General features: G+C 43.4%; 1 long non-coding RNA gene across 1 annotated transcript; it reads right to left on the reverse strand.

The window, feature by feature from the left end:
• Positions 1-834: 834 nt before the first annotated feature.
• On the reverse strand, positions 835-8,576 carry LOC121827116 (uncharacterized). The gene is made up of 4 exons (XR_013048911.1): positions 8,251-8,576; positions 3,252-3,455; positions 1,420-1,578; positions 835-1,291 (listed from the first exon to the last, which is right to left on the reverse strand). It is a non-coding gene; the product is annotated as an uncharacterized LOC121827116 (long non-coding RNA).
• Positions 8,577-23,419: the final 14,843 nt, after the last annotated feature.

Raw genomic sequence — 23,419 nt, forward strand, 5'->3', positions numbered from 1 at the left:
TCTTCTAAACCCCAGCTGGTTCATTTGGATGTCAAAATTTTCCATTTTCCCGTCCCAGCCTCTTCCTCCTGTGAGCATAGACCCTGCTCCCAAATCTGAGTTTGATCTACAAACATACAGAACGTCCACAACCAGGGAGGTGTTGGTTACAGCACTCAGGTGCAGTGTCTCTGGTTTGGGTTCCATCAACGTTCCTACCAATCATTAACATATACATAAAATAAAATATCCCTTTGTCACCACATTTTGGGTTTGGCTGGCTTTTCATCTTCATGCTATTTAGCGTGTCTTGTACTACACTCTCCTTCAAATGTGTCATCCAGATTCAGATGCCACAGCTAAGCAAGTACCTTCAAAAGAATAAGAGAACAATTGTGCTGAGCTGTCTTGAAGTGTCAGTCTACTGCGAGTCAGATGTCAACAATCACATAATGTTGTAATGCAGTGGTTTTCAGCAAGTGGATAGCAATCCTTTGAGGTTGATTGACCCTTTCAAAGGGGTCGAATAGCAGATATCCTGCATATCAGATATTATATTATGATTCATCACAGTAGCAAAATTACAGCTATGAAGTAGCAACAAAAATGAATGCTTGGGAGTCTCCACTGTATTAAAGAGTCAACCATTAGGAAGGTTGAGAACCACTGCTGTAATGCTTAACACCCTCAGAGCCACAGGATTCCCTAACATCAAGATAAAGGGGCCCATGTTTCTGGTCTCAGCTCCTCTTCTCAGCCTAAAATCTTGAAAATTTGGGGTTAGTGTATGTTTAAATTTGGCTATCTTGCTGGAAATGTTGCAATAAAGAAAAACAGAAAGAAAAATCATCTCTCTTTTTTTTTAAGATTTGTTTATTTATTATGTATAGTGTTCTGTTTGCATGTATCCCTGCAGGCCAGAAAAGGGAGCCAGATCTCATTACAGATGGTTGTGAGCCACCATATGGGTGCTGGGAATTGAACTCAGAACCTCTGGAAGAACAGCCAGTGTTCTTAACCTCTGAGCCATCTCTCCAGCCCAAATCATCTCTTACAGATGGGCAGAAGCAGCAGCTGCAACGCTGGTGGAAACCCATAATAAACCACCACTAAAGAGAGAGGTACTGAGGGCACAGGCACGCTCATCTCCAGCCACCGCTTCACATCTCACCTGAGAGTTGATGAACTAGAAGGAGAAGTATGGAGAAGCCCAGGCACTAAGAAACACACAGTCCAAGAAAGCAAAATAAAACAGAGACACTTGTCAACACCATGTTGTTCCAACAAGAAGTAGTTCACGGTTGCAACACATCTGTAAAACACGACATCGAGTCTTAGCATTACATTTTTCAATTCCATAGAATTCATAATCTACCTCTTCCAAATATGCAATGTTACTCTTTACAGTTTCCAGCTTTGTGATGAAAGTCTGAGTTTTACCTCCACCGGCCTGCCTGAAGCCAGTCTGCTTCTGGTCATTCTACTCTCCTGATGGCCCCTGGATCTGCTTCAGAGGTGTGCTGTTCATGGTAGCTCTAATTTCTGCTTCCTTACATCTTTGTGTGCATGTTATCTTCAATTATATAATTGATGTTGGAACTGAAAAAGAAAATTGACAGTAATAGTTTAACGACCAGCGTGACCTTTGTCATCTCTGTGAGAGGATGTTCAGTTACTTCTGCCTGGAGCCCGGGCACCAGCAATGTGAGTTCCTCTGAGAGTTCAATCTGTGTGTGAGCTTCAGGATCTGAAATCACAGATGCCAGAAGGCCTGGCCAGGTGCAGTGAATGGCTTGTGTCTGCATTGTTGTCGTCCCTGGGTCATCCCTTGGGCAGCCCACTCTCAGTCTCAGTGTTCAAACAAATCTCGCTTCTGCAGGACCACCAGCCTCCATCTGTGGTGTGCCACAAACACAGTCTCCAATGCTACCACAAGCACAGCTCGGCCATCTTTAGCCTATCTGTCTTCCACACATTCCAGGGTAGCAAAAGCCCCCTCTTATCCCCAGATAAAGGTCATCTCAAGTACTAGGTTTGTGTTTCTAGATTTCTGTCTTTGAGGTCTTGTCAAAATGAGTCTTTACCATTTTGTTAGTTCTTAGCTCTTTGTAGATAGGATTTTTAGAGATTTTACAAGATGTTGCCCAGATTTTTTTTCAATAAATCTCAATAGGACCAGGTTGATCATTAAAAGTGACAAAAAAACCTAAATATACCTCAACTTTAAACACTTACTGAAAATAAAGTGAATGGCCCATACCTCAACTTTAAACACTGAAAATAAAGAAGCCTAGAGTATCACCAATCTTCAACAGCTTCCTTATGGGCAGCCACTGCATATCATAGTTTAATTACTTATACCTAATTCCAAAATAAACTATTTGGCAGGTTGTAAGCATTACAGTGTGGATGGAAAGGTATGCTGGCAGCTGGGAACCAAGGCACACCACAAAGTCACACCACACAACAAACCTCACACAAGTGATTTATTAGGAGGGAAAAGACAGGAGAGTGGCTGCCTCTGCTTGGGCGAGAAACAGCAGGGAACAGAACAGAGACAGGGTTTATATAGAGTTTCAGGGACAGGGAACATTTGAGAGTGACGCTTTCCAGGGTGAGGATTGGTGGGATTTCAAGTCCAGAGCTTGGGCTTTTTATTCTGTAGGATGGGGGCTGGGTCCAGCCGCTAGGACAGGCCAAGTGTTCTGTAGGTTAGAGCCCAAGCTCTTGGTTTTGTAATGAACTGGTGAGAAAATAAGAAAAAGACACCCAATGTGACCCCAAATATTAGTGATAGAACCCAGGAGAAAGTTGTTTTCCACTTTAAAGTTGGCAGTTCACCTCTGAATTTACAAAGCTCTGGGGCCACATCACTTCCTGTGGGACAACCAAGCAAGTTTAGGAGTCTTGAGGCAAAAATGACAGCTATCTCAGCAAATAGAAATAGATAAGGATTACTGGTGAGATCATCAGTTGAATTTCAAAGACTTTCAAAACTCTTCCTAAAGAAGAGAATGGAATTGCACAAGAACAGAGCAGAGCTTTAACTAGGAGTCCAGCCCTGCATTTTGGATCTCTCCTGCAGCAGAATCTCCCTCCATCTGCAGCTGAGTTCTCCCCTCCGGGTTTGGTTTCCCTAACTCTCAAATGAGGTAAGAAAGGTGAGGTGGGTAGCTCTGCTCCGCAATGACACTAAATCCTGCAGAGGAAACTGAACTGCATTGCTTGTTTTCCTCATTGCTACAACAAAATACCTAAGCAAAGCAACTTACAGAAAGGGTTGCTGAGGATCACAGTTGGAAGCTTCAGTCCGTCAAGGCGAGAGGTGGGCGGCAACGGAGCAGGATCATGAGGCAGCTGGGCACGATGCATCCACTGTCAGAATGGTACTGCCTTCATTTCTAATGCGTCTTCCATCTCAATTAACCCAGTCAACAGAGTCTTTCACAGCCTTGTCTTCTACAGGATTCTAGATTCTGCAAAGCAGCCAGTTAATAGCAACCATCACAGAGGCCCACAGGCCAACTCCAGCCCCAGGCCTGGGCCAACTGTAAGCAAAGTGCTTCCATTTGAACCTTTGTTATAAACTTCCTAAAAGGCTCTTGCGCTGGTTGGAAGACAGAGGCTCGTCCACTCTCTAGAATCTAGTAACTACCAGAGAAGACACCTCCCATCCTTCGCATCCCTGACAAGCCCCACGCCAGTGACTCACACCCCTGAGTAAGAAGTGTAAATGGATACTACGACTTCTCCCAGATGGCAAGCAAGAGCGGGCGGGAGTAGTAAGTTCTCATTGATGGCGGGACCAAGAGTGGCATCTAAGTAGGCCACCAAGCCAGAGTCCTTGTGTCCAAAAATTTCAGGGCACTTTATTTTAGGAAAAAGATTCTGTCGGGTGATTTGCTTATGTCACAAGGAAATATGCACACAGGCACATGATGTGGTCTCAGTTTATGAAATCATTTTACATAAAAGGCATGCATAAACATTTGAGGCAATATGTTTGGAGTCCATGGGCATCTGTAATTAAAACGACTCCAAAAGCATTCTGGTTGCGCTCCTAAATGTAGGTTCCTCCTTCCGAATTCTGGCCTGCTCTGAACCGGCCCATCCTTTCTGAGTTTGGGTGCTTACTAATATTTGATTCTGCATCTTCCAGCTACAGTGTGATGAATCACAGGGGAAAAAATGCTACACAGAAAACTTTATTACGGAAAGTGTGACTGTTGGTTAAATTAGCATCTGATGGATGCTTGTCTTTTACTCTTTTTTAGGTATCAGTTTCATTTAAGTGAGGACAGCACTGTTGAGTTAAAGATGAAGCATGATCCGAACAAAGCAGAATTCAGAAAACGTGAAGCACCATTGTGACTGTTAAGGCTTCCTGAACTCACGCCTGCATTCGTTTCAACAACTAGCGTTAGTGAGACCGTGAAGGTACAGGAAGCTATTACTAGAGGTTTAAAACTGGAACCAGGAGTGGGGTGGCAGCACAGTTGGTATCGTGTCTAACTTGACAGCGTTATGGCCTAAGTTCAGTCCTCCAGAACCCCGATGAAGATAAAGCCAGCCAGATGGCCATGTGGACCTGCACCCCCAGCACTGGGGATACAGAGGCAGGAGAGTCCCTGGGGCTCACTGACCATCAGTCTGGCCTCATTGGTGAGTTGTAAGGTAATAAGAAACCCTGTCTCAAAAGCTGATGGGACCAGTGAGATAATCCAGGAAGGAGAGGTGCTCGCTGCACAAGCTGATGAGCTGAGTTTGGTTTCCAGGATTTCCACTGGTCACCTTTACACTAAGGTGACAGTGAAGGGCTGACTCCACAGAGTTGCCCTCTGACCTCCATGCACATGTGTGATACACTTGGACACACACACAAATGTCTAAAATAAAAACGAGGCTGACAACACCTGAGAAACAGTGGCCAAGGTTGTCCTCTGGCCGCCACGTGCACACACACATATGTAATTGCACACACACACACACACACACACACACACATTAAAGACTGAATGGGATAAAGTATGTAATGCACTTAGAATAGTGCTTTGCATGTGTTAGTTTAGAAAGTAATATGCAGGAAGTAGGAGAGATGGCCCTGCAATTGAAGGCCTACTCTTGAGAGGACCTGAGTGAAGGTCCCAGCACCCACATGGAGTAGCCCTCGCCCACTTGTGCTCCAGCTTCAGAGAATCCAAAATCTTCTTCTGGACTCTAGGGACTCCACTTCCAGATCCACACATTTACAGATACACACACACACATACACACACACACACACACACACACACACACACACACACACATGCTACCCAGAAAAAAAAATCTGTCTTGTGTAAGCCACAAATATTTTAGGGTCACTGTTATACACAGACAAATGTATCCTGAATAGAATAGACTGCTTCCACTAACATCAACTCCTGAGAAGAGTGTAGAATTTCTTTCTCATAGATAAAACAGACATTGTTTTCTCAATGGAAAGCAACAAATAATGGGATAATTCAATTAGTCAGCATCAGCTTTATTTTTAATTAATTTTTAATTAATTAAATAAATTTTAAAAATAATTTAATTTTTTAATTTTAAAATTAAATTTTTTAATTTAATTTTTTAAAAAAAATTTTAATTTTTAGTTCTAGAAATTTAATTTCTAATTTAAATTTAATTTTTAGTAAACTTGTCTTCCATCTCTCTTCTGCTCTCTTTCTGAATAATTCAATCTGGAAAGCATTCGACCTGTAAACCAGATGTCTTAGTGGTGTGGTAGCTACACAGTGTATTGGAGCACTTCCTGTGAAAAGATGCAGAGATGATGTATGTCGGAAGCACTGGTCTACTTCAGTGGGTACAAAGGAGCGATTGGCACAATTCAGTACATGTAAGGGGGAAATATATGAAATAATGAAAGCCAGGAAGATGGTGTGAACCTACAGCTGTGAGCACAATGTGTATATGTACATCTCTGCATTATTTCCTAGCTGAAAAGAGCCCAGTGACAGTGTTCCCACCCAGTGCCTGAATTCCAATGTCTAAATACTGAGTTCCACTAAAAGGATTCAGGGATTTGTACAGAAATAGCCGGTGAACCGGCTGGGTCTAGGAAAAACGAGCTGGTCTGGAGTTTCCTTCGCTTAAAAAACAGACTGCCAGAGGGCACAAAGGGGAGTCTCACAGGACAAATATGGTGCCATGAGTGTCCAGTGAATAATGATAGTATTGTTGGTAAAGAAAAGAATCTCAGCATCTATTCAGTACTGAAAGGATGGATGGATAGATGGATGGATGGATGGATGGATGGATGGATGGATGGATGGATGGATGGATGGGTGGGTGGATGGATGGATGGGTGGATGAATGAATCAGGAGAGCAGAAAGATTTTCCTTACAACAAAATGCTATCTGATTACTGTGAAAGCAGTGTGAACTCAGAAAGTCAGCATTACTTCAGTGAGACACACCAATGGCCCCACACCTATGGGTGAAAGTTTGACAGAGATTATTTCCATTATCTCGTGGGAATTATCCCCATAATCTCAACAGTCTTCCACACACACCAGATACTTATTAATTACAAACAGGGTATAGCAGTTTTGCAATAGGCCCAGTGGGATCTCAGGAGATCAAGATTAGTATTATGGCATTATGAAGGCCTGGGAAGCTGACTTATTGGGTAACATGCCAGCTGTACAAGCATGAGGAGCTGAGTTTGGATCCTCAGCACCCCAGTACAAACCAGGAGCAGCAGCTGGAGGCTGTAATCCCAGTAATGAAGCAGTGAAAACAGAAGGCTCTTGGGGGTGCCAGTCTAGGGAATCGATGAGCTCTGTGTTCAATAGGAGATCCTGTCTCACAAAATAAAATGGCTAGTGACAGAGCAAGACAGCAACCTCAGCCTCTGACCTACACACTCATGGGCTTGTGCACCTGCCTGTGCAGACACACACACACACACACACACACACACACACACACACACACACACACAGATGAGTAGCAAAGAGACAAACAAAACCATGTGCCATTTGATAGGAGCCAATGACAACACAATCAGTTCTTAGATGTTCCTTTCAAAAATATGCAGAGCACGAATCTCACCATGAGGAACGATTACTCAAGCTATTCTATAGACTAGGCTGTAATTCCAGCACTCAGCAGGCTGAAGGAGGAGGATCGGGAACTTAGGACCATGTTGGGCCACATAAGGAGCCATCATCTCAAAAAAAAAAAAAAAATACAAAACTGAAATGTTCTTTATAGAGGAATCAATGCCACAAAATAAAGAGCAAAGAGAACTGTTCCAGACTGGATGGGTTTCCAAAGGCATGGCAACTAAGGACAGCACACGGCCCAGGGTCTGTGGGTTTCACAGATGTCATATTGAATCTGAAGGTGCGGGATACTGAGGTGAATACACTCGATAAGATGTTCTGGAATGGTAGAGCATCATGGCTGCAGCTTGCTCTGAAATGGTTCAATGAAAAAAAATTGGTTTCTTAACTGCAACTTTTCTGTAACCTTGAAATTACTCCAATTAATATGAAAAATGCTATCGTTTATTTTGAGAACAGTAAACACTATTTTAAAACCATCTATTCCTAAATCTGTTGTAACAACCCAATGAGCTAATACCTACAACCCACTTAGCCCAATGCCTTCAGCAGGCTAAAGCCTTGAAAACGCAGCTGGGTGCAGTAAAGGGCGCAGCAGACACATGAGCTCCGAACTCCTGGCAAAGCAGTCTGCAAAGTCAAATGAAAGGATTCGACCAGATTGTAGACTCGTTACCCCAAGAAACAAATGTCGGGACCAGATGACCTTGAGGCCTCATTTGTACTTAATTATGCTGAGCTGCACAGTGCTAATTACTATGTTTCTTCAGCCCTTGCCCAGGCAGCCTCCTGATTAAGATCACTTATTAGGCAGAAGATGATGAGAGCCACACCAGCAAAGCCTCACAAAGCTTGATTAAACGTCACACTTTCCTGGGTTCCTTTCAAACACGCCCTTTCCCTCGCCCTCCATGGGGAGAAGCTGGTTTGAAGCATCTCTCCCAAGGGCACAGAGCAAGCTGCTGGCAGAGCCAAGAACAAGTACCTGGAGACTCATTGGCCTTGTTTCTCGGGCTGGTTCCAAATGACCAGCTCAGCTTACCACATCTTAGGACAAAGCTCCAACTCAGCCAAGTTTGGATAATAATAGTTAACCTCGGCGAGCTTTGTCCCTTTTCAACTCCAACTTCGTACTTAATTCCATCTCCAAAAACGTTACCTCAGGGCTTGACACAGCTTCCTGAAAATAACTGGACGGAGCTTATCCTGTGCTCGCTTCTCAAAACTGCCCTCGCTTAAAAACAAGAGGAGAGGGAGGCAAAGAGAGAAAATCGCCGCCGCTGCGGAAGAGCTCAGCCCCAGCGCCGCATTCTCCTCACCCGGCAGGCAGGCACCGTTTCTGGCACACTCAGCTCGCTTTGACATCGAGAGGCACTCTGCCAGCGAGGAGCCACATGGACTGCCGAAGGGAGTCACAACCTGACCCTCTCATCTCCTGCCCCTCCCCCCTCTCCAGGGCCCCACTGCCAGCTTCACCAACAGTTAATTGTCTTTTCATGCAACGACTTTGACAGCTCCTCTCCCACAAAGCGCACTCCAGTCTTACCCCCTGTATAGTTTGGGGAGGGGAATGTTTCCATTTTTAGGACAGCATAAGACCTGGCCCATTTAATTTAGAAATTAATAATAATTCTGAGTGCTCTCTTCTCCGTGTTCTGGAAGAGCAGTGAAGCAGCTCTGAAATGAGGCATTTACTACTGTGCCTGCCAGGACAAAAACAGATGGACCAAAAAAGTTTAGATGGATGATTCTGAAAAATTGGATGACCTTTATTATACCCCAAAAGTTATAAAAAATTAGAAGTGCAAAACTTTCACTTGCCAAAAGTCTCTCCAATTTGCAAATTTCATATTGTGAACGCAGACACAGGAGGGAGCAATTGTCATCATTCTCCAGGCCACCCAATGTCATTTCCTGGGCACTAGCCCACGGAGTCTCCTTACCTGGTGGTAAGTCTCGAGAACGGTTCTGTTCATCAAGGCTACTTCCTTGCTTCAGTGAAGAGAAGATTAAGGAATTCATGGTCATGTGACATCCTCAGACTGGGTGCAGCTCTTTAGAACATGAACCAAACGAAACCAAACCTAGTGCAGTTCTAGAGCTGACCGGCTAACTTCATGCCTGTTGCCTACTCTTAACTGACCCACTGCCTTCCCAGATTCACCGGTGTTCAAGGTGATGCAGAAACCACGGACTTACACAAATAATCGGATCAGTGCAAGTCTAGCCACAATTACGGAGTCCATTTAAAGTGCCCTCTGTGAAGCCTAGCACTGCCACCGAGGTCTGGGGACATGTGCTGCCGCCACCACCGCCTGCACTGGACACTCGATCTGTAATGTATGGTGTGCAGATACCAAATCAAGTCTCATTCTCCAGTGCGATGTGACTTAGCAGAGTATAGAGCTGTCATATCCCCAAAGAGGCCAGAGATACGTGTCCGAGAACCTGAGACATCAAGTCTCATTCTCCAGTGCGATGTGACTTAGTAGAAAGAGTATAGAGCTGTCATATCCCCGAAGAGGCCAGAGATACATGCCTGAGAACCTGAGACAAGGAGGGAGTCAGGACACTCAGCTTCCTCCTGCAGGAAGAGTCTGGAGACATGAAGCCGGTCAAGTTGGAGAGCCAGATATGGAAAAGGAAGCAATTCCAGGCCCTTGTGGGGAATGCTGAGCCTTAAGCCATGCACTACGGATGTGCTTGGTCACTAGATGGTTCCATGGCGCATTGACTCTTCGTGCTGTTTCTGATAACTCTGACTGGCAGCAAATTGCATGCACAGGGAATTCCGCTTCCCACCATTCTGTGGAAACGCTCTGCCAGCTGTGACAACAAAGAGAAGCCCCCAGGTCTTTTCCATCTACAATCTCTTGGGATCCAGTTAATCCCACTCAGTCATCTTTATTCATTTAATTTCATTTGTTTTTAAAATGCCATCCAGATAAGAATCCTTACTACAAGCAACCTTTACCATTTATCTTCTTCTCAAAATATTAATAGTAGACCCAAACACCAATCTCCAGCCCAAACTATTAATTCTCCCTTGCTCCTAGTGGGACCAGAAACTGTTACATTAGCAACAGAGGTAGGGCGTCGTGGTATGTTTAAATCTCAAAACAGTCTCAGAGCTAACACATACAAGAAAAAAAATGGACATTTGGGCTTTTGTATCAGTTACGTCTGTATAGTGAATAAAATGGCAAAGCATCATGGGCGGGGGTTTCTATTAATATAAGCATAGCAGGAAACATTTTACCAATAATTAAAATGCAGGCTGCTGGTGTCCCTCAGGATTTTTATCATTTTTTCACATTCTTCTGCTTATTAGGAAATTTGGACTGTGGTTTTGGATGCTGAGTCAAAAGAACTAATTAAATGATAAATGTCACTTTTTCTCCTGACTTACACAACCAGGATTTGAATAAGATGTTCTTCTATCATGCCAAACCAAGAGAGAAAACACTATTCTTTTGGTCCTTAGAGGACAAGGGGGTTCGTAAAAAAGTGAGTAGTTAGTAAATAATCAGAACTCTCTGTGTCACTGTTTATTTACTGAAGTTTACCCAGTTGCGCTTTTGTACAAGGTATACTTCTAAGGAATTCCTGACCCTTTGAGCAATTCACAAACATTTACTCACTACCTTGGTGAAATCCTGGATGGCTTTAAATTTATCGGTCTTCCCATTTACAAATAAAGCTCACAGAAACAAATTTCTGAACATCAAGGTTACCTTACTCAAGCTTAGTCTGGTTTCCAATCGTCACCATTTATAGAGTTGGGTGTTTCAGCCACAGAGTTCCATACTTAGCTTTTTCTCACCCTCTTCACATTCCCTACAGCAAAGAGTGGGAGAGAAAATGGAAGGGGCTGAAAGGGGAGCCAAAGGAGGCTAGGAGAGGGAAGGAACAGGGGACAGGGGAAGGGAGAGGGGACAAAAGACACAGCTACAAAAGGTTTAACAAACAAACAACGTCTAAAGTATTCCTTCCCTGCTTCATCTTTACATTGATCATATATGTTTATAGCATTCTTCAAATTATTAGTCCCCTGACAAGACAAAACAAAACAGTTAACATCCCGGGCCTGGGCACTGTATCAACTCACAGTTGCTGGACATAACCACCGACTTCTATTGGCATTGACAACATGCCAGTGCTGTTCCCATGGCTGGAGACGTTAGCTCACAGCATCATCAGACATCCTATGGCCCCCACACCGCCTAACTCAAAGGTGAGGAAGGCAGCATGCAGCATCATTTAACGTGGCCCTGGGACAGTCTAGATGCAGACCAGGACCACTGGGTGTCAGAGTTCACTGTAGTTCATCCTCACTCTCCTGTTGATTGGGTACACTGCTTATTTCATAAATCCATGCATTTTCTAAATACATCGGTGGGAATGTCAGGTAGGCAGGTTCTAGAAAAGCTACCGTCTCAGGTGTTGTGTGACGACAATCTTCACTCTCACCTCACGGTGAACCTAGTTCATACGTTCTAAAAGGTTTTCCTTGATAGTCAAAGGATGCTAGGTCAGACACACAGGTGGGCTCTGAAGAGCTAGTGAAGAGACTAAAGACGACCAAGACAATGTGGTCCTGAACCCGCAACATTCCAACTCCTCACCGTCTTGGAGTTGCAGTCAATCAGTTAGCTTTGTAGAATATCTAACATGGTTATGCCATTTTTACCCGGTGTGTTTTAGTTCACACATGAAAATATTAAGAGATTTTTAAAGCAGAGTAACAAAACATAGACAAAATGTTTCAGCAAAGTCTAATCAGTAGTATGTGTTCAATAAACGGAAGTGATTACCACATGATTTTAACATTTGCAAGAATACTTTGTATTCATGGATATTTCCAAAAATGATGTATAATCACAGAAATTGCTGCTAGAAGAATGAATTCTAGATTCTTCCAATAATGCCACACATTATAATTATAGCTCCTTAATTTAAAACAAAAAATTCCTAAGGACCTCCTGTGCACTGGGGTTTTTATGATTGGTTAAAAATTCAGTTTCCCACTGCATTTGGGAGATTTTTGTTTAAATTGTCTTGGTTGTCCCCAGCCAGCCATGGCTAGGGAAGCTCCAGCACTCCGTTTCTGCAAGCCCAGTGCCTGCCAGGGGCTTGTCCACAATTGTCCCAGCCATCCTAACATTGAAAAGGACATTCTTTGTAAAGTGGACAGCTGTGCCGATTTAAATCTGAAATCTTTCTAATATTTTGCGTGTGTGTCAATATTCTTATAGGAGGAAAGTATAAATGCTGATGCCATCCTACTGCACTCCTTCCCTTGGCTTGAAAGGCAAGTCTACAAGCTTGTACAAATAGCTCAGTCATCTCCCCCACAGAATGGTAGGAGGAGGTCCCTGTAAAGGATTGTCTCCCCTTGGATTTCTGTCTTAACAAACACTGTACCTGGCTTCCGGGAGACAGCACATCACAGAAAGGCAGTCTCACTCAGAACATGGCTCCTGTTTGATCCTTTATCCACAAAAGAATGTAGCCAGAGTGGAGGCCACTGTAATAAGCCAGCATGCCCACCTTGCAGAACCCTGACCTTGCTGACCTCTCTGTGTCCCAGATCCTCCACTCAACCTGAGAGACAAGTGCCTCTCTGTAGTCAGCCATGAGCCAAGCTTGGGGGGCACATGTAACCTAATCAATAGGCAATAAGAACAACATATGGCACTTTTGCAGTATTGGGGCCTTCACTCTTCGTATAGTAAAGCCAGGGCATATGCAACCCAACACATTTTCACACAATTCTACACCCATGGAACCCCACCCACAGCAACATGTAGTGTGGGTCTCCTTCTTCCTCAGGGATCATTGGCCTCCACGAGGGTGGAGGGAGCAGAAGCAGAAAATGGGGTTTGGACAGCTGGAGATACCATGGAGATAGCTTCCCAGAATGTGACTTCAGTGAGACAGCTCAGCTTTATTCCAGAGTATGAGAATATAAAGGATTGGGGACCGTAGCTGGGGAATCACCTAATTGCATTAAACAGTGCAATCCTTTCATAAAGCCAGGTTAGTGGCATCACAGCCCAGTGAAAATAGCTAGAGCATGTTACTTAATTACCATGTGGTCATCAGGGGAAGAACATTTACAGAGAACTATGTCAAGGGTCATCTTTGAGAAAGGTCGGGCATCCAGGCCTAAAGACATCTTCCAAATATGGGCAGGTAGAGGACAGGAAGCCTCACTAGGTAGGTAGTTCTTTATGTTGCCGAGCTTGGAGAAAACTGCCAGGCCATGGTAGACTGCAACCTCTGACCAGTAGGGCCTCCCAACAATGTAGAACATTCCCCGTGCCCCAAAGTTGCTTTTAATTATTTCAAACTTGTATCTAAGTTGAACATCATGCCACACATCTATTTAGGATACCGAAGCAGAAGAATCCTGAGTTTGAGGCCAAACTGGACTATGTAAAAACAGCTATCAAAGAAAATTAAAAGTAACAATAAAATAAAATTGTATCTAAGAGAATGCTGTCATCTGAGTATATCCCCCAGTATTCAAATGTTGGAATTGAATAACCAAGGTGACTGTGTTAAGAGATTAAGAGATGGGACATTCTGGAGAGCAGTCCTGGGTGGAAATGGAGCCCCAACACAGGGCTTGGGGTCGGGGCTCCTGCCACTGATGCTTCCACCATGTGCATACAGAGCACTGGATTTCAGACATATGTTGGTGCCACAAGAAGGCTGAAGAAGAGGCTGATCTGATGAGGGTTGAGAGATTCATTACTCTAGGACAAGTCATTAGTGGTCATTCTAACCCCATGTTCATTTCACAGAATAATCATAGTAGGTTCTCCCCACATGGCCATGACCTCTCTAAGCCAGTTTCTTGGTCTAGATAAAGATTCTGTCCTATGGAGCAGGTCCTAAATCCAACCAGAAAGTGGATGCTAATCATTTATGACGTGACATACATGTCTGTAATCCTATCTCTTAGGATGCAGAAGAAGAAGCTTAGGAGTCTAAGGTCATCCTTGGCTGTATAGCAAGTTGAAAGCCAGCCTGGGATACATGAAACCCTATCTCAAAACTCCCCAAAATTGTTTTCAATGAGGCTGTCAACCCTTCACTTCTAACAAGACAATCACCTTTGAGGTCGAGCTCAGTGACATCATAGAGAATGTCAGGGCCAAGACTCAGACAAGGAAGGCATCTGGCAGACCAGTGCTGACCCACATTTTCCACAAACAGCCAGAGGATGACCACACTCTAACTAAAGTGTCCATCAAGAGTCCACCCCGTACCTAGTGCTGCACCTTAGCAGCACTCCATCATGGAGCTGTTCCTGTGCCTGCTCACTCAGGACACCAAGCAAGATGATCTGCCCCAAGCACTACACTGTCCTGCACCCAACCCCTCAGTTGACACAAGAGGTGCAGCCACACCCACAGCCCCCCACCCCAAGAAGGTCAAGTAAAGCTGAGGCAGAGCAGCCTTCCGGGCCCATAGCAATGGACCCCTAATGAGACCCCCCTTTAAAAGTAACCATTATAACAGTCAGTAGATGTAGCAGTTTGACCAAAGTGTCTTCCTGGTTTGGGCTGCTGTCCTTTCCTGTGACTTTGCCTACTGGCCTACAAGGGTCAAGAAGTAAGATTTGTACTCCCACAATTTTGATTTAGCTGTTGAAAGAAAGCATGTTTCATTTGAACTGCTCATTTTGAAAGCCATTGCTAAGAATTCAGAGAGAGTCAACCCCTGTGCCCGTCTCTGATCACACAGGCTGTTGTAATCAGGATGAACATTCTATGATGATAGAGCTATTTATCAAACTTTCCAATTTTTGAAACCTTAAATGTTCTAATTCTATCCACCACACAATTAGTACACTCTACAAAACAAATCAGAGCTGTAAAACCAAATTAGCACCTTTCAAGAGTGATCTACCAGTTCGGAGCCTATGGAATGCTTTATGACCATTCCCTAAGTTCTTAACTAAATCCAAAGCCTGAGAAAGCCCCCCGCCACCGCAAGTGGTTTTAATTTGTTCAGAGATGCAAAACTATACATTCTTATGAGAAGCAAGTACAAAAAATGAAACTTCTGTATATATGAAATCCTTCCTTCAAGTCCCTGACCTCCACTACAAAGCTAAATTGCCTATTGGTTAAAACTGAAACCAAGATTTTGTGAAAATGATCAGAACTGAGACAAATGGCTTAGATGTCTTTTCTAGCCTCCCATTGTGAGAGAATTGTATTCCAGACCTGCAGACCTCACCCTGGTCTGCAGCTTGGTGCAAAGGATTGCCCTTCTTATAGTCAGGGTCCCACCCTTCAGCCACACCTTCCGCATGCAGACTCACATCACATTCTGTCTCTAAGATTTGAAGTGGGGTTTTAATTTGTGTGGGTTTTTTCCATTTGTTTGTTTGTTTGTTTGTTTGTTTGTTTGTTTTAGCTATACACAAGGAAAACTACATTTTTGTCTACCAGAAATGTTTCCATGGGGCCGCATAACTCAATAAGGCTGAGAAAAATTTGGCAACTGTAAAGGGTTTCCGAAGGTGCAACCAAAACGTTAACTCAAATTAAATGCAGAATGAATCTGATGTGTTTCCAGCAGTATTTGCCCTGCTTGCTCCACACAACTGCGCTGCAGCCTTGGTTCTGCACTACAGCCTCGGTTCTGCACACACCATGTCCACATTTGCAGTGCATGCACCACCATCATACAACTGCACTGCAGCCTTGGTTCTGCACATGCAACATGAGAATGTGCCCTTCATAGGCCACAATGCCACGCAACACCAGCGAGTGCTGTCTGCTGAAACCCCAGCTCGGCTTTGAGACTATTCTGTAATGAACTGCAGTGTTTTTACAGTATATGCAAAGTTTTCTGCTCTTACAGAAACATGACGGCTTGATTACAGAAAACAAAGACTTCTCATATTTTCCTATCATCATTCTTCAGCTTGTGAGCATCAAATTAGTCTATCCTTGGATTGTATTATGTTAGAATGTTTGATTTTGAAAGCTGCTCTTTGAGTTGCTGACTTGAGTTTCATTAAAAAAAATGTTCGATGAATTTTGCCTTAAGATTAGGATGGAATTTCCAATTTCTAAAATGTCCCTAAACATACTTGTACATATTTATATAAATTAGCATTCTCAGCATTTATAATTATAAAGTCAAATTATTGGACAACTCCAAAAAATGTTAAAGATGTGCTATATGCTACATTAGCAAATATTCATCCAGGATTTAATTCTTTATGTAAAAATAAACAAGCCACCTATCTTAGTTAGGGTTTCTATTGCAGTAAAGAGACACTAGGACCATGACAGCTCTCATAAAGGAAAACATTTAATTGGGGCTGGCTTACAGTTCAGAGGTTCAGTCCATTTTCATCATGGGAGGAAGCATGGAGGTACGCAGGCAGATATGGTGCTGGAGAAGCTGTGAGTTCTACATCCAGATCAGCAGGCAGCAGAAAGAGACAGTGAGAGGCTGGACCTGGCTTGAGCATCTCAAAGGACCTCAAAGCAGCCCCTAGTGACACACTTCCTCCACAAAGGCCACTTCTACTGCAACAAGACCACACTTCCTAATAGTGCCACTCCCTATGGACCTATGGGAGCCATTTTTATTCAGAACACAACACCACCCATCTCATTGGTATGCAAAATTCGCATTCATCTGCAATATTGTCAGGCTATATACATTAAATAATTAAAATAAATGTATGATTTGTTATCAATAAAAAATTTTTTCAGGGAGCTGGAGAGTTGGAGTTGGCTCAGTGGTTAAGAGCACTTGTTATTCTTGCAGAGGACCCAGGTTTGGTTACTAGCACCAGCATGACTCATAGCTCTCTGTAACTCCAGTTCCAGGGGATCCAGTGCCCTCTTCTGACTTCTGTAGGCCCCAGGCATGCCCATGGTACATTAGGGGGAAAAACACTCATACACATAAAATAGATAAACCTAAAAAAAATTAATTCACCAATATCCATGTTAACCTGACTTTAAGGACTGAAATGTAAAAGAATGTGCCTACCCAAAAAGCCTTGGATCAGATCCGTGAAGCCGAAACTGACCTGTGCTCCAGGAAGTACTTACTGAAAAGTACTGAGGACAGTGGGAAGATCCTTCCTCATCAGTACCAAGAACCGAGAGAGCCTTCAAACTTCTTCTTTCTCTTGAAATGGAAGCTATGGAGGCGTCTCTCACAGCTCCTTCTCTGATGAACTCGTCTGGAGAGAGAGAGACTGACAGGGAACTTCTCCGTGTTTTTTTCTTCAATAAAATTTAAGGAGTGCCTTTATCTTAAGAGGAAAGGAAAGAAAGTATCATCATCATCATCCTAGCCATCATCATCATCATCATCATCATCATCATCATCGTAGCCATCGTTGTCATCGTCATCATCTTATTATACCAGGCCCAGGGCCTTGGCATGGAAGCTCATTGATTGTTCTCACATGAACCAAGATACAAGAACTTTTTGAACTGACAAATGGGAGACTAACAGAATAGTTGTTCAAAAAGATACAAAATCACACTCAGGAGGTAAAAGGCAGACAGGCCAGGCCTGGGGCCCTAGAGCAGGGCTGTAGAAGACCGGGCTAGGAGAGAGGACAGAGGACAATGATGACAAAAAAAGATTTCCCAGTCAACAATACTGAGAACAGAGGGCTGAGCCTAGCTAGGAAAGTCAAAAAAGTTAAGAAGGGAAGAACATCTGGCTCATGAGCCCCAAAGATATTGCAGCCAGAGAAAAGCCAGGGCCCGAACTTCGCCTCATTCCTCCAGAGGAACATCCATTTGGTAGTTACGACGTGGATCAACCAAGCACCTGTGGCAGCAATTAGACTAAATAGCAGGTGATATCTAGGAAAACAGTAAGCTAGCCTGAGAAGTCTCCAAACACCTAAGAGGCTTAAGAATAACACATTTGAACAAATAATAATATGGCCAGGCTGAGGAGGAGTCCAGCTCAATGTCAGAGCAATAACCTAACATTTGTAAGGCCCACAGAAGAATAGAAGAAAAAAGGAAAGGGAAATCAAGAAGACAGGAGAAGGAGAGAAGAGTAAGGGGAAGAAGAGAAGGGAGGGAGGGGGTGGCTGTGCAATTGTTAAGGAAGCAGATGCTATGGTCAACTGACCCCGGTTTAAATCCTTGGGAAAGTTTAGATCACTTGCTCGTGACTTATTATCTACAAAACCAGTGTGGGGTCAGCAAGACGGCCCAGCAGATAAAGCACCTCTCACCACTTCTAACAGCCTGAGCTCAGTCCACAGGAACCACACAGCGGGAGGGTAGAACTGAGCCCTGCAAACCGCCCTCTGACCTCCATTTGTGCACCAGAGAATGTATGCATGCACACACACACACACACACACACACACACACACACACACCTGTGGGTGTGACTGTGCATGCATGTGCACAACACAGAGAGACACGTGAAGGAACAAATAAATGTAATTTAAGATTTTAAGAATAAGGGAGGAGGGGACTGGACCTGCCTGGACTGAGTCTATCAGGTCGATCCCAGTCCTCGGGGGAGACCTTGATTTGGAGGAGGTGGGAATGGGGGGTGGGCTGGGGGGAAGGGGAGGGGGGCAGGAAGGGAGAGAACAAGGGAATCTGTGGCTATTATGTAGAACTGAATAGTATTGTAAAAGAAAAAAATTTAAGAATAAAAAAAAATCTTCTAATGTAAAATGGAGGTTATGAAATGCATTGGGGGATCATTTTGAGCAGTATCTGCTGTGATAACTGAATAGCACCAGCTGAGCATTTCACGAAGAACAGAGGTTTATTAACCCGGTGTTCTGGAGGCTAGAAGGTCTGTAAGCAGGATGCCAGCAGAGGAGGCTACATGGTGAAAAATAGCCAGCATCTCTCTTCTGTTTCTCACGCTGTGCTCAGGCATACGGGCTCTACCCTCATGACCTCATCTAGCCCTACTCACCTTCCAAAGCCCCACCTGTAAATGTCATTAATGTGAATTTCAGGATTACTTTTCCAAATTACTATCTAGAGATGACACAAGCTTGTAATTGCAGTTATGTAAGAAGCTGAAGCAGGAGGATCACAAGTTAAGGACCTGCCTGGGCCACATAGTGAACTCAAGGTTAGCCTAAGTAACTTAGTAAGATCCTGTCTCAACATTTTAACAAGCAGAAAGAGGACTGGGGATATAACTCAGTGGCAGAGTGCATTCCTAACACGTATAAGGTTCCAGGTTCAACTGCCAATAGCGAAAATAGTAAAATAATAACAATAATAATCAGCAGCAGCATCTTTATGGGAAAGATGGGTTGGCAGCCACTCAAGGGCATCTTTCAATTATTTGATCCAAATAAATCAAAGAAGGAGCATAGTGAAGTTGAGAACAGCTTCCCCAACTTAAAGTTTAAAAAAATAGTCATGATCACTGTGTGATTTTTCTAGTAACCTTGTTTTTGGACTCCAAGCCCACCAGCTAAATAAACAATTGGGTTCCCATGAAGAGGAGCACCACACCCTAACAGAACGTATGTGTTGATGACTCCCACGGTGTTTCCTTAAGGGGTCTTCAGGCTCTCCCTCAGGTAACTGAACACTGGAAAGAGAAAGGGGAATACTCAGACACCACAGGGCTGTTGGACATAAGCTCACAGGTGGCAGGGAATGGCTTGTCTTGGTGGTCAGAGGCCTGGGATGGCTTTGGGAGATGGGCAGCAATGAAGTCTGGGAAAAAGATACATGTTAACACGTGGCCAGTGTGTGCCACGGTATAGACACCCACACCAACCCCACAAAGCAACTGCCTAAACAGGAGGGAAGATGTGGAGGACAGAGGACAGCCCGCAGGACTCAGTTCTCTCCTTCCATTATCTGTGTCTAGGAGAATGAACTCTGGTCATCGGGCGTGGCAGCAAGTGCATTTACCCACTGAGCCATCTTGCTGGCCATGCACTCAGCCTTTTCGTGGGGCTCTAAGTCAGTTCCTCACATTCAGCCATTCTGAAGTGCACCATATTGTGTGCTCACACTGCCACACAAACATCTCCACCACCCATCTCCAGAACACCTCCACCTTGTCAGATAGAAATTCTCCATGAAACATGGTCTGCCTTTGTCCACAGCTGCCAGCCCCTGCTTGTACCCACCTACATCCTGGCTCTAGTATTTCGACTCCTCTGTTTCTCTAAAGAGCTCCTGTAAATGGACTCACCCTAGGTGTCTTCTTCTCTGGTTATTTGACTTAGAATGATATTCTCAAGGCCCATCCATGTTGTAGCATGCGTTAGAATTTCCTTCCTTTCTTCCTTCCTTCCTTCCTCCTTTTCTTTTTCATGTTTGTGTGTGTGTGTGTGTGTGTGTGCATGCGCGCTAAGAATCAAAAGAAGAAACTTATACATGCTAGGCAGGAACTCTGCTACTGATCTATACTCCAAGCCTTACTAAAATACATACATACATACATACATACATACATACATACATACATACATACATATTCCCAATGCAAGTACCCAAACCACTGCAGTATACAGGTGGTATAGATATATAGATATAGATATATATAATTTTTCCACAAGACTCATCTGTACCTCTCCCATATACACATATTTTAGGAATGTATTTATAATTAAACTTTTTGTCCTGTCACTGATAATGAAATATCTGCTGGGGTTTTATATCTTAAATGAAACTGCTTTATTTAGCCTTTCTTTGCCTGTTTATCACACACTTGCTTTACTTATATGGGCAGTCTGGAAACAACTATAAAACAAGTATGAATCTAATGGACATAAAAATAAACCACATAGGCCTTAGCTCAACAGTAGGACTAGCCAAAGACACACAACATCAGAAGCAACCATGCATTCCCTGACTAGTGAATGGCCACTGTGAGCTCGGCACTGGGCTAGATTCTGAGGACACAGTGCCTGCCTAAAAGATCTAGGGCTGGATAGGAGGGAGATGTGCAAACCAACACTCAGAGAAGCACTGATTCAGGCTGTGAATATAATACGTGTAAGGTACAGAGGTCATGGAGACGCCCTTGCCCTTCTGAGGAGTGCATTTGACTATTCCCCCACACAAATATTTGCTAACACAAAGTACACATGACCAAGAGTCATGCTGAGATCTAATGACAACTATTTTTAATTTTGCCGAATCTGTAGACCCTACCCATTTGGATCTGGTATTGTGAACAGTCCTTGTTTATCAAGTCTTCATCAGCTTGTAGGTGCAGTTACTACTATCCTTTGATCTTTCATTTTTAACACATTTTCAGCCTCTAGTCTACAGTGCCCCAGAGACCTGTCATCTACCTTCCGGTTTGGGGTGAAAGTCATCACCTGGTCATTCGTATTGCTGTGCTCTCCGTGTGATGGAGACATATGGCTAATGAGTCCTTAATTGTGTTATTTTGGTTATTTTGTTGTGCTCTGTTGCTATCTTGTCTCCTGAATTTTCTTCATCCAATTACTGTCAAGTGCATTTAATTTCTTCTATTTCATGTTAGCCTGTTGCCAACGTCCCCCTCCCCATAGAGCCAATGTTCTGCCAGAGACAGACCAGATTTGCACTTCACACTGATGCAGATATTCCTGCTATAGCCATGTCTTTTCTTTTGTGGAAGGTCCAGCCAGGTACTACAAGAGCTGACTTCTTTTAGCCAGTGTTTGTCATCATCTTTTATTCCATATGCCTATGTCTCTATGAATACTTAATCATGTGACAGTTTGAAGAATCCCAGCATATTCCAACAAAACAGGACGATCATTCTGGATGTCAAGAACTAATGGCAGAATGTTGTCTGCTCATCCTCTAGATAATAAAAACTTTAACTGGGGTCTTAGTAGGAGAGCTGGAGGCATAAATATAAATAAAAACCTAAAATACCTATACTACTGAGAAACAAAACACTGTTCCATTGTCTGTCCCACAGTCAAGACTCGGTGTCTGTGAGGGATCCAACTGTGGACAACGTGCAAACTTGTCTTCTGGCCATTAGCTCCTACACAATAGGACACAACAACTGTTCACACAGCACTTACTGTGGAGTGGGTATTGTAAGTCATTCAGAGGTGACTTTAAGTCTCTGAACGGATGCATAGATGCAGATTCTACACCATTTTGCAAAGGGGAGTTAAGCACCTGCAGACTTGTGTACCCACAGGGGTCCTGGGGTCAATGGACACCAAGAGATGGCCATAAATTCACCATACAGCTTCAAAAGTTTCCTGTTCCATCCCAGAACATAAGTTAAGAATAATAAAGTAATTGAAAAAGACCATACCTAGTGTACACTTCTTTTTAAATTGACATGATTAATTTAGTTACCATAGAAAATGGACAGATTAGTTCCTAACCTCAAGAATCAACTTAATTTTGCCTTTATTGTTTTAATGTTTTTAAGTGCACTGTTCCAACCACTTTCAAATATTGGTTTCAAGAAGAGATTCACAGTTTGCAACTTCTAGGTTATATTATATCTGCTTTTTTTAGTGTAAGTCCTAAATGTACTAAGAAATTAAACACGTTTTAAAAACTAACACAACAGCTTAGTCCAGATCATGATTTTTATAATTTAGCTATTTAGGGGAAAAGCTATCAATTTTTTAAGTTAACATTTAATCATGAAATTTTCAGTGCATGAATAACAAATTTCTTCACACAGATTTTTCAAAGGTGTATAGGCACTAAATTTGTCCACAAAGAATTTAAAGAGGATATTAGAAGTGGACTTAGAATGCTGGGTGGCAGCTGGTCTGACATGACAAGCTTGAACAAATGTGCCAACAAAGCCCTTATGGTTTATTGGGTAATTATAGGACGAGGCACTGGTGCCAGCCAATCACATTCCTGGGCAGCTACTTCTAAACCCACTTTCTCTTAAAGTAGATCATTAACAATGCACTTTGGTGGAGAAGCACTGCTCGTACTCGACATAAATAGTCTATTTGCAAACTTAGTCATTTGGTCAAAGCGCAGCACATCAGTGCTGGTACAGTGAACAATCACCTCTAGATTACACGAGCATCTTCCATTAAAGGCATTGCAGAGGGAGGGGGTATTCGGACAGGAGAGGAACGGATGGGCTGCAGTGGGCACGGGCCCATTCATTCCATCCATAAAGCCGCACTCTGACACACAGAAGCGGGTCCATTCCATTTGTTTGCAGGGTTCTGAAAATTTCACTCCAGAGCTTATGTGTACAAAATAAATTAAATCCCTCCCCGCCCCCTTCTCCAGAAGACAAAAACTTTAAATTGAAAAGACAAGTCTTCGTTTCTGGAAGCCAGTTACCTCCACTTCACGCTACCTGGCGCCTAAACAGAGAAG

Source organism: Peromyscus maniculatus, chromosome 2 (genome assembly GCF_049852395.1).
Source record: "Peromyscus maniculatus bairdii isolate BWxNUB_F1_BW_parent chromosome 2, HU_Pman_BW_mat_3.1, whole genome shotgun sequence".
Lineage (NCBI taxonomy): Eukaryota > Metazoa > Chordata > Mammalia > Rodentia > Cricetidae > Peromyscus > Peromyscus maniculatus.